This window comes from Mustela erminea, chromosome 1, assembly GCF_009829155.1.
Source record: "Mustela erminea isolate mMusErm1 chromosome 1, mMusErm1.Pri, whole genome shotgun sequence".
NCBI classification, from domain to species: Eukaryota; Metazoa; Chordata; class Mammalia; order Carnivora; family Mustelidae; genus Mustela; species Mustela erminea.
This window is the reverse complement of record NC_045614.1, coordinates 66156586-66169407: the sequence shown is the minus strand read 5'-3', so window position 1 is coordinate 66169407 and position 12822 is coordinate 66156586. Positions and strand designations below refer to the sequence as shown.

General features: G+C 36.2%; 1 non-coding gene across 1 annotated transcript; it reads left to right on the top strand.

The window, feature by feature from the left end:
• Positions 1–696: 696 nt before the first annotated feature.
• LOC116581731 lies at positions 697–761 on the top strand. Its single transcript, XR_004282204.1, has one exon. It is a non-coding gene; the product is annotated as a small nucleolar RNA SNORD58 (small nucleolar RNA).
• Positions 762–12822: the final 12061 nt, after the last annotated feature.

Genomic DNA, 12822 nt, shown 5'->3' with positions numbered 1-12822 from the left:
AATAAATAAAAAGTCTGAAAAAAATAAATAAAATAGTACAGCCAATCTGGAAAATAGTTTGGCAGTTTCTTATAAAACTAAACATACAAATACCTATGACCCAGCAATGGCTCTCCAGGGTGTTTGCCTGACAGAAATGAACATTTAGGGCTTGAGTAAAAACCTGTATATGTTCAGTTACACCAGCTATATTTACGATAGCCAAAAAATGGAAGCAACATAAATGCCCCTCAGTAGATGATGAGTTTAAGCAAACCATGGCACACCTGTATAATGGAAACCTACTCGGCAATATAAAGATGCAAACTCTTGGTACACACGACGTAGATAGAACTCAAGAGGTCACAGACTGTATTATTTTATTGATACACCATTCTCACAATGACAGAATTTCAGAGACCGGAAAGAAATTAGAAGAGAGGGGTGCTGGGAAGAGGGATGTGACTCTAAAGGGGAGAATATGGAGATCTTTGAGTGATGGGACAGCTCTGAGTCTGGATCGTGGCAGTGGGTGCACACCACACATAATGAAATGACACAAACATCACACCAATGTAAAATTCCCAGTTTTGATATTGTTCTATAATTATATTAGAGGTTACTACAGGGGAAAATGGGAGAGAGTTACCTAGAACCTCTCTACGCTGTCTTGGTAACTTCCTATGAATCTATATTTACTTAAAAATAATTTTTAACTTGCTGTGATGACCAATTTAGGACACCATTGGATTAACCATGAAGAAAAGTAATTTTTAAGGATTTTATTTGATTATTGTAGCAACTGTTTTATGAAACTTCCTTAAATAACTGATACCAGTGTTTCAAGTCAGGTCATTCAAGATATTCTAAATTTGAGCCACTAGAAAACTGTTTCTTTACATTTGTATATTAACTTTTACATTTCATATATAAACATATATAAACATTTGCATGTGTTTATGATTAATATTCCTGCAGTAGTGTGTACATACAATTCCTAGCCTGCTCTTTCTAAGCATACAGTTGTATAATGTCGTAAATTGTGTTATTTTACATACCAAAGTGTATGCCTATGATTTCATGTACAGGCATTCACACATGAATGCCTCTAACTAATAGACAGCAATTATATATGATACACTACAATATCTGAGGTTTCATTTAATTGTACAAATGGAAATGAGTGTTTGTTAGTATTTCTTTAAGACATCAGTAAATTTTTTATGGCAACAGCATTCATGTATATTAAGTAGAATTGATCTTTTTTATTTCTTTATTATCTTATGTTTTAATTATAGTAAAATACATATAACATATACTTTACCATCTTAACTATTTTTATTTGTTCAGTTTAGAATCCATCTTTTTAAATTATTTTTATTTAGTATGCTTAGTGTTGACACAAAGAAGTGACAAAAATATATACCGGAGTTATAGTCTAAAACAGATTTTTCTCATCAATAATAATATCTTTCTGGAATTAGGGAACTTTTACAGGGGACCTAAAAGTAGCAAATATATAAAGAACAAGAGAAAAGATTTTCCTATAGATGGAGCAAATTTTTTTTGTCCGTAGGAGGGGTTTGAAGAAATTGAAAAGAAAAATGATCAGATTAGATAAGAAACAAAGACTCAAGCAATAAAATAACAAAAACAAACAATAATTACAAAAAAAATTGACCTACTGTACTCTCCTCCAAGTAAATTTGACAGCCTTAACCCTTGTAAACTTTTGCAAAATGAAATAATCCCTTTAGATATAAATACAATTGGTCCATATAAAGTACATAAGGAAGCTATTTCACGCGTGTAAATGTTTGCTGGCCATTTCTTTAATTCAATGATTTTTTTCCCCTCGTTTTTTCTTGTTGTTAAAGGTAGTCTTTAGATTCACTGATGAGAGCTGGAAAAAATCACAGGGAAATAGGCAGTTCAATCAAACTACCAGTTTCCTTTGAAATTTGGTTCTCAGGTAGTTGTTTATCTCAGAGATTAGCATATTAACTTTAAATGTGTGACACTAGCTTTCATGTAGATGGTGATCAAACTAAAGTAATATACACAGACAAAAGCAGTTGTACTCCAAGCACAAACTTCAAAGTGTCCTCCGCTGGTGTCTTTTACTGCCTCTAGTGCTCATTTCCTTTCTCAACTACAGACCAAACTGAGCAAAGCAGTTTGGTTAGGTAGCCTAAGGCCAAATGCTAAGACAAGCATTGGGTATACAGTTTTGGGAATTATTCATACTAATTGCTTCCGTGTCTCTTCCATCCTTAAGGTGAATTCTGACCATTAATTAAAAGGTGGAATTGTAACTCAAAACAGACTCCTCTGCTACCGATTAGTAGCTATGTAATTATTTATTGCTGGGCGACAAACCATCCAAAACATAGTGACTTAAAATAACAACTGCTTATTTAGTTTGTGATTCTGTAGTTTGGCAGTTAGGGCTGGGTTCCACTGGGTGGTTCTTGTAAGTCTTCACTGGGCACGTTTGACCTTTGCTGAACTTGCTTACAAAAGAACATGATCAGTGAATGGGTCCACTGATACAGGATGGCCTCACCTGAGATGGGATATTTGGCGCCTTCTTAAATGGGGTCTCTCATCCTTTAGCAGGCTAGTCCATGCTTGTTCTCATGGTGGCCACAGAGGTCCAATTGCAAAAGAAAGGGCAAACCATAAAACAGCTTCTTGATTTCCCCTTTCATCGCATCGGCTGAAGGGAGACCCATGCTCCAGAGTAAAATGGCGGTGGAGTGGGTGGAGGGGAACACACACTTGTGAAAGGCAGGGAAATGGGAAGCAAGAACAAATTAGAGTCATTATGGTAACTGATAGATGAAAGAAGCTTTGATGCGTGAACTTAAGGGAGAAGACATAAAACAATTCATTGGAACTTGGTATCTTAACATTTCAGATTTCAGTGAAAATTAAGGATATAGCCCATTGAAAAAGAAAAGTCCAGTTTAAAGAAAAATCAAGGAAACATTATAGGGAAGTAGGAGATAAATAGCTCTGATTTCCCACATGAAAAAATGATAAGCCAGATTTTCTACTTTAGAATCTCAAGTAGCAATTTTTAAATTCTGAATCTGTATTTTTAGTAACAAGAAGCAAATGGTAAGACAACTTTGATATGCTGATACTAGTTTTTAATAAAATATGAAGTTGCAATTTATATTTTAATGCTTATTATAATTTACTAGACTGTTCTAAGAAAACATTTTTAGATTTAATTTTAACTAGAGTTCTGAATCATGACACATTATTATTATTACTATTATTCTTGCTTGCACAAAAAGAAAGTAAGGTTCAAAAAAATTAAATGATTAGTTTGTAAATCATATAGTTAATAGAGTTCAGCAGCTGTTGTTTTGACTTTTTTGAGTATTTTAAATTGAAAGAATATTTTTATCTCGTAAATACATACCAAATGATGTGTTCTGAATTTATTCTAAATCACAGTTCAGAATTAACTCAATAATTTCAGTATCAATCAGCTGAGGACATTTTTGTTTTCAATTTTTAACAAAAAGTAAGTCACTCATTTTTAATTCTCGTCAACTTTAGAAGAGTTATATTCTTCTCTCTCTCTCTCTTTTTAAAGTTGAGAGTTGTTATGACTGATAATGAAACTTACAATGCAATTTTCTTATTACATGACAATAAAAACTGCTATTTCAGCATTAATAAGTCAAAATACATATTTCCCTACCATATTCATTTAATTATTTCTTATAATTATGTCATGGAAGCCAATTTACTTTGACTCTTAATTCAGTGCTCTTTTCATTGGTAACATGTTTATCATGTATTTAAAATTCATTCAGCCAAAACATAATCTCTCTCTCTCTCTTTTTTTTTTTTTAAAGATTTTATTTATCTATTTGACAGACAGAGATCACAAGTAGGCAGAGAGGCAGGCAGAAAGAGAGGAGGAAGCAGGCTCCCTGCTGAGCAGAGAGCCTGATGCGGGGCTCGATCCCAGGACCCTGGGATAATGACCTGAGCCGAAGGCAGAGGCTTTAACCCACTGAGCCACCCAGGTGCCCCCATAATCTCTTTTAATACATACTTATGGCAATGGATTTTGAGGTTGATCCATGCCTTCTGCAGCATACACACAGAGAAAGGCTGAATCTTTCCCTTCTTCAGACTCTCCTAACATTATCTACATGTAGCTAATTTAGCAAATACTTATCACTTCATTTTATTATCAATTGTGTGTGCATTCTTTCCTTAAAAAGGAAGGGAGTTTGCTTCATTTGTTTTTGTGGTAGTGCCTAGCATAGTGCCCATAGCAGGTACTAGATGGAAAATGGTTGAAATGAATCTTCATCTTCCATAATCATCATGGTGTAAAATGATGACTAAACTCGGATCAACTCATAATATGATTGTTAATCATCAGACCCCAGTGCAGTCATCTTTGGAATGCAAGCCTGACCAAGGAAGAGAAAGAGAATAACTCTGGAATTACTTTCAATGGTAAATATTAGGCATGTGGTCTAATGCTTCAAATTATTGCTATTTTCAAGGATAAACTTAATAAATAATCCATCTTTGATGATTACAGTTTAGTAGATTTTATTATTCGGAAAGGTAAACCACGTGGAAATGGGTCACCTGACATTTCTCATGTACTAAGTCAGCCTGATGCCAATACTTGCGAGTAGTCCCTTGAATTTAGAGAAATAGAAATGGAGGTGGGGAAATACCAAATATATGTTCATGAAGAAATACCATCGATTCTAACCGAGGTCTCCAGCTTTAAGCTCACATGAAGCAAAGTCGAGAAAAGAAAGGAAAGTGATGATAAGGAAAGAAAAATGTTAAGAAGAAGAAGAACTGGTAAGAAGAACTGTGAAAAGCCGTAAAGCTATGAACAAGACCAACACTTGGAGGGCATCTGGTTTTCCCTCACTGTACATACATCAGAAACACCAGTCCTCTTTCAGCTCCTCTTCCCGCAGTCCCAGGCTCGTGGTCCATCAATATGAACTATCCATCTCCAAGGTTCAGAACCCAAGTCTCTGTCCATATCAGCCAGAAGAATTGACAAAAGGCAGTTGCAAAACTCAAAGTGAACGAAGCCCTGTCTCAGAAGGTGGCTCAGCAGATTGGCAGCTGGCCAAGGTAGACTGTACATGAGTGGGTGATGGCTGGGTCTTTTATTCTAGTAGCTGGAATAGAGAGAGCACAGGGCCACTTTGGCAAGAGACACTGTTTCCTGGGCTGGCTCCATTTAACTGAGAGACAGGGTGCTCATAGGTTCAGGCATTATACCTTTGTGGATATAAGATTAATCCTTCTTGTTCCCCCTTTTAAGTCCTTGACCTTATGATACTATCTTCTTTCTCAGAGAAGAAAAAAAAATAAAACACTTTAAAGGAATCAGTATTCATGACACAAAAGTCTGGAGGAGGAAAATTGGTTGGAAGTTCACTTGGCATCTTCTTTTTTCAGCTTTAATACAAATGGCGAGTTATTCCTCATTCTCTCACATAGAGATCAATTGCTTTGAAGGGTTTTTGCCTAATAAAACATCAAGGACATTTAAAAATATTTAAGATACAGCACACGTAGAGAAAAATGCATAAAATGTAAGCACATAGATTAATGAGTTGTTATATTCCAACTCATTATATGTATCATGTATCATGTATCATGACCTAGGTCAAGACACAGTACATTTTCTGTACCCTAGAAAACCTCTCAGTACATATTTTAACCACTATTTTTTTTTTGAAAGAGAGAGAGAATTGGAGGGTTGGAGAGGAGGGGCCAAGGAAGAGAGAGAATCTTAAGCAAACTCTGTGCCCAGGATGGAGCCCAACATGGGGCCCAACATGGCGCTCCATCTCATGACACCAAGATCATGACCTGAGCCAGAATCAAGAGTCAGACACTTAACCAAGGGCCAGCCAGGTATCCCTATAATCACTATTTTGTCATCTAATTCGTCTTTTTCAGAATTGGCAGATGTCCCCCGAAGAAAGTCAGACCCCACAGTTAAAACTTGTAATTCCTCACTATCATGTGAAAGTATTCAGATATTTTCAAGCTGTTGTTTTTGGTCCAAGTTTTAAGTTTTCTGTAATGGAAAAATCATTCCAAAATGATCTAGTTAGTACTGTTATTCAAGTAAAACCCATAGAAGTCTCTTTTGGTATTTATTCATTTTGTGTCTCATGCTGATCCTTCCTCTCAAAGACTATCAAGGTGTCTCTCTGATACCTGTTCTGCTCAGCCAATATCAATAACACACATTTAAATCTGTGGCAGGGCTTTCTATTACCTGGAGAAGAGAAAATTGATGTCCAAAGAGATTGTTTTTAAAGGAACTTATATTTCCTGATTAGTGTAGAACTCTTGACACTGGAAAAATCAATCGGAATTTGAAAGTGAGATTCAAGTACTGAACTAATTTAAATAGCATTTTCCTCTGACTCCTACCTTTCCATTTCTATGGAAAAGTCCAAATGTATAGGTAGGCCTATCCAGAATTTTTTATACTCCAATTCCTTTCAGGGATAGAAATCCAAAGAGGGGGTATATAGAATGAACAATGAAAGCATTTGGTTCACATGGGGTTCTCCTGGGGAAGGCTCGAGTGACCCTCTGTTTATTTTGTGAAAGAAATATAAAAGGGGAACTACACTTAATGAGGTCTACAAAGCTGTAATTTCTTCTGAGTAGGCTGCTGAAGCTCCATGGAGCCACTATAGGAAAAGCTTCTCTGCAGCCTTTCCTCAGCTTTCCTAAAAACTTAATACTGAATCTCAGATAGTACGCAGACAATACCCTCCATCTTCTTCCTCAAATCTTCCTGAAAGAAGAGTATATGAGTTCCAATCCCAAGGAACTTTACACTGTTATATTTTTTTTCATGTGCTAGATCCTTTATTAGATACTAGGGAAATAATGGTGAGTGAGACAGTCCCAGGTCCCCAGCCCATACAAGTATAAAATCACCATAAACAGGACAAAAAGTCCCCCTGGCCCCACAGTTTGAGTATAGGCTCTAGAGTCTGGACAATGCTACTGTTCCTATCCCTCTCTCTAAACACTGTCTTTCCAGTATTTCCCAACTCAGCTAAAACTATTCCATTTGTGGACTTCCTAAGAGAGATGTTTGGGAAGGGCAAAGAACCTGCTTCCTCCATTGCAATTTTGAAAGGAAAATATATGGAACCAAGGTGGTATAAAAATGCCTTTACAATTTCAATATAAACAGTTTTCCATTTCTGGTATCTTTTCTTTATGAGGGGTTGCAGGGGGACGTTGTTTCCATCTAAACTAGAGACAGGGTGGGGATGGACTCAGGCATCACCTTTTAAATTTTTAAATTTTTATTTTTTGTGAATGCATAAGCACTTTCTATAATTTATTTTCACCATTTAAAAATTATAGTTTACATACAATAAAATTTACCTTTGTAAGTATGTGGCTCTGAGAGTTTTTGTAAATATTAGTTAATATGTAAATATTAAACAACACACTAGTGCACAAGCAGTGGGCCAAATAAGAAATCAAATGGCAAATCAAAATATGTCTCAAAATGAAAGAAAAAGAAAACACAGTATTTCAAAACCTATGGGATGCAGCTAAAGCAGTTGTTAGAGTGAAATTTATGCTATAAATTCTGGTATTAAGAGAAAAATTTCAAATAAACAACTTAACATAATACCACAAGGACCTCGAAAAAGAAGAAACTCAACTGAAATTTAGTAAAGGAAGGAAATAACAAAGAAAAATCAGAAATAAATAAAATAGAGATCAGAATAAACAGTAACATAACACTTAAAGTAACAATGAGTTTAAAAAAAAAAAAGACCATGCTTTAACTACATTAACTAAGAAAATAATGAGAAATGACTCGAAAACCAAAATGGGAAATGAAAGGAAAATAATCCAACCCCAGATAACTGCAGGCAACAGATAACACCAGAAGTACATAGTATGAAAACAGATTACTGTAAATAAGTATTTACTAGCAAATCAGATAACTTGGGGGAAAAAAGAAACCCAGATGATTCCTAAAAATGCACAAGTTACCATGATTGAATCATGAATCTTGAATCCAAGAAATAGGAAATCTTAGACCAATAACAAGAATGAAATTTGAATTAGGAATAAAAAAATCTGCCACCACAGAAAACCCAAGAACATGTTACCTCACTGGTGAATTCTACCAAATTCAACCAAACATTTAAAAAATAATGAAAATATCAAAATCTTACAAATAATGCAATAGAGAAAACACATTCAAATAATTCTATGAAGCCAGGATTACCCTGATACCAAAGCAGGATAAAAACAATATAAGAACAAAAAAGTTCTCATTTCTCTGATGTAAGTCTTGCCACTCTGGCTTTCTTTTGACATCTATGTACATGATAAATGTTTCTCCATTCCCTCACTTTCACTTGGAAGTGAGTCTCTTGTAGGCATCATAGAGATGTGTCTTGTTCATTATCTATTCTGACACCCTATGCCTTTTGATTGGAACATTTAGTTCATTTATATTCAAAATAATTATTGATGAATATGTATGTATTGCCATTTTATTACTTGTTTTGTCATTGTTTCTGGAGATTTTTCTCAGGTTCTTTCTTGTCTCTGTTATCTTTGGTCTCTTTGCACTCGAAGAGTCCTGTTTAATATTTCCTATAGGGCTGGTTTAGTGGTCACAAACTCCTTTAGCTTTTGTCTTGAAAACTGTTTATTTCTCTCCTGTTCTGAAAGATAGACTTGCTGGATAGAGTATTCTTGGCTGGAGATTTTTTTTTTCCCATTCAGCACTTTGAATATATCATACCACTTTCTTCTGGCTTGCTGAATTTCTGTTGAGAAATCTCCAGCTAGACTAACGTCTTTTCTCTTGTAAGTTAAGGACTACTTTCGTCTTGCATTTTTTGTTTGTTTTTTTCGTTTTTAAAGATTTTTATTTATTTATTTGAGAGGGGGACAGTGAGAGAGAGCATGAGATGGGGGAAGGTCAGAGGGAGAAGCAGACTCCCTGTGGAGCTGGGAACCTGATGCAGAACTTGATCCTGGGACTCTGGGATCATGACCTGAGCCGAAAGCAATTGCTTAACCAACTGGGTCACCCAGGTGCCCATTGTCTTGCAGTTTTTAAAATTTTTTCTTTATCACTATATTTTGCATGTTTAATTACAATATGTCTTGGTGTCGGCCTGCTTTTGTTGATTTTGATACAGGTTCTCTGTGCTTCCTGGATCTGGATGTCTGTTTCCTCCTCCAGATTAGGGAAGTTTTCTGCTATTATTTCTTGAAATAAATTTTCTGCCCCCTTTTCTCTCTCTTCTTTTGGGACTCTTATAATATGAATGTTATTATATTTGATGGAGTCACTGAACTCCCTAAATCTGTTCTCTTGCTGTATAATTCTTCTCTCTTTTGTCCAGCTTCATTATTTTCTATTATTCTGTCCTCTAGGTCACTAATTTTCCTCTGCTTCTTTCAGCCTGCTGTTCATTGCATCAAGCTTGTTTCCAATCTCATTTATTGCATTCTTCATCTATGCTTGATTTTTTTTTAACTCTTTAATCTATTTAAACTCTTTAATCTAAGGGTCTTACTGATACCTTCTATTCTTAAGTTCAGTGAATATCCTTTTGACTGTTGCTTTAAATTCTCTATCAGGTATGTTACTTATATCTTTTTTGCCTACCTCTCTGGCCATGGGACTTATCTTCTTCATTTGGGATAAATTTCACTGTCTTGGCATTTTGTCAAAGTCTCTGCCTACCACTGTGTATTAGAAAAGCCACCTATGTCTTCTTCTCCTGAAAGTATTGGCCATATAGTACCCAAGGACTAGTACTCTGGAGAGTGTCTCCTGTGTGTGTTGTGTGTGCTCTGTTCTTGTATTTTGACTCCTCTATCCCTCAGGCCAGTCATCTGTAGAGTCTCTCCTTGCCTGCTATGGACAATGTTTGGTTCCTGAACTAAATGTGATGAGTGTGCTTCAGTCTGAAATGAAACCTGACACTACCTCCACCAGAACTGAGGCCCTGCAGAACTTTCCTGAAGACAAGGTATGGGCAGGGATTTGTGCTGGTCTTCTTGGGAAGGGACCCACTGCCCTGGGACTGAGACAAGCTTGCTGAGAAGCAAAGTCCCACCAGATCTCAGAAGTATGTGTCCTGGTGTAAGCAAGTTAGCCAGCCATTGTTGGCACCAAGCTGCTTCTTGCAGGTGGCTCTAAGTTTATGCTGAGGGACAGGGAGGGAAATATTGTGATGGAAGAAAATGTTGCTAACAAGCTCCTTTGTTTCCAGAGGGGCATTTCTGTGAATGGTGCCTATCAGGGACATGTTATAAGAAGAACAAATAATTTCCCTGCTGTGTGCCCCATGTGTTTTTCAGATCACTATTTCCACACTGTCCGTCTCTGGGTGGTTTGGCTGCCTTCTCTCCAAGAGTAGTTCATACCTTCAGGGCTCTATCCCAGTAAAGACCACTGACTATTTATTTTTTTAATAATTAATTAATTTATTTATTTGAGAGAGAGGAGAAAGAGATAGAGAGCTTGAGCCAGGGAAAGACCAGAAGGGGAAGCAGAGGGAAAGACAGAATCTCTCACGCATACTCTGCGCTGAACATGGAGCGTAATCCAAGGCTTGATCTCATGACTCTGAGATCATGACCTAAGCTGAAACTAAGAGTCAGACTTTCAACCAACAGAGCCACCCAGGTATCTCAAGCCCACTAACCTTACAAAATCCAAGTTTTTAGCCTCAGTAGTTGTAAAGACTCAAGAAAGCCCCTCTTGCTTCTCAAGCCAATGGTTTGGGGGAAACATTGTCCTTGTGCATTCTCCTGCATGCTTCTTTCTCTTTTGTTTCCTTCTCTATGACCATGGCTCCCTCCTCTCCACAGCACCTGTGATCTGTTTCTCACCTAAGCTATGTCTCCAAACTTCCTACCTTCTTTGATGTGGCCTCTTCTCTCCATTTAGTTGTGGAATTTATTCTGTCAGTCTTTACACTGATTGCTGGAGTATTTAGGATGATTTCATAGTTGTGTTTGTGAGGCAAGGCGAGCCTAGAGTCTGCCTGCTCTGCCACCATATTCCCATTTCACATCAGCTTTTATTTTCGATTCAAATTCCTTCCAGAGTTCTCTCTTAGACTCCTACCACTTCTACTTTTAAGTCCTTGGGCCTAAAATAGATGTTATCTTCTTTCTCAGAATAAAAATATGAGAAAATTACATTTTAGTGGACTCACTATAACACAAAATATGGAGAAAGAGAGTTGGTTGAAGGGACTGCAGCATGGTGACTTGATGACAGTTCATATCAATACCCATGGCACTATGGTAATGGGGGACAACAAGGATTGCCTTGAGTTAAGGCATGAAGAAAAGGTTGTGGATGGATGTGTCCACCAAACCGGAGAAGCACATGCCAGCAAACTAGTTAAATCACATGCATAACCTATAACTAAAGGACCCATAGATTGGGGCTGAAGCAAAGATCAATAGTGGACATGATGGGAGAAGAAGAGAGCATGACAGAAATGAAATCTCCAGAAATTTCAAACTTTAACTTTCACAAGGAATTCAAGTGATTTTGCTTTATAAAGAAAATGAAAAACAAACAAACAAATAAAAAAAACAAAAAGATCAAATCTTTAATTTTGTTTTGGTCAAATGGAAGCTTAGTGACAAAGTTAAAGGTAACCAGCTACAAACCATTAGTATCTTATAACTTGCATATATGTTTTATTTCCTCCTCTTATGTATCTTATTTGGAAAATAAAGATGCCTGATTTTTTTACTATGCAAGGATATTGTTTTGTGCAATCTATGTATTGCCTCAAGAATTTTAAATTTATTTATAGTATACATCAATAAATAATCATAAAACAAGACTCAGATGGATAATAGGATCAGACTAGGAAAAAAACAACAACACAAGAAGACAATATAGAGCCTGAAAGGGGTAAGAGGAGGAGGGAAAATTAGGTAATTGTTAGGAGATTTGGGGATGCCCCTTGGCACCTGAGCTGCAGTCCTGTTATAGTTGTGGAGAGAGAGGAATTGGTATTCACACAGGATATAAGGGAGAACAATAAACCACATAAAGGAATCCACATAAAGTAAAATGCAAAGCTTGGAGGGGAAAACACATGGTGGATTTGGGGCAATTCTTACCATAGAAAGTAGAAATTGGGCAGGAGAAGGTTTCTGAAAAGTTGGATAAGGGATGACCCTGTGTCATATGCTGTGCAGGATGAGGACTGTGGAGCTATAAAATGGAATGAAACATGATCCAATTTGGATCCTTTTTCACAGCTCAGTGAGAAAAGAACCCAAGGGTCCTAATTTGGTAAAGGAGCCACTTCTGTATTTGTAGTTACAGGGTAACCATTTGTCTGAAGATGGAGGTTTGAGTGACAACCACATTTGAAGAATGCGTTGAGTTAGTTGAAAGAAACTAAATGTCTACTCATTGGTAGATGTGTATATAAATTACCACAGTTCATAAGTAAGTATGGCAAGAACTTATACACACAAATATCTATTTATGTATAAACCATATTCATGTTAGAAATAAACACACATGTCCTACACATAAGCATCTATGTTGAGAGGTTGGTAGTTATGAATTTATAGATATAAATAAATATATACATTTAGGTATAAATAAGTATTGATGCTTAAATTTTTTTTCACAATGCCAGGATATGCGTCAATATTTAGAATATAGTTGTCTTTTGTAATTGAAATTATGAGTCCTTATTTAGGTTCATATTTTTCTCAGGTGTATTTTCTTTTTATTAAGTTACTCAATGCATCAGGTATTTA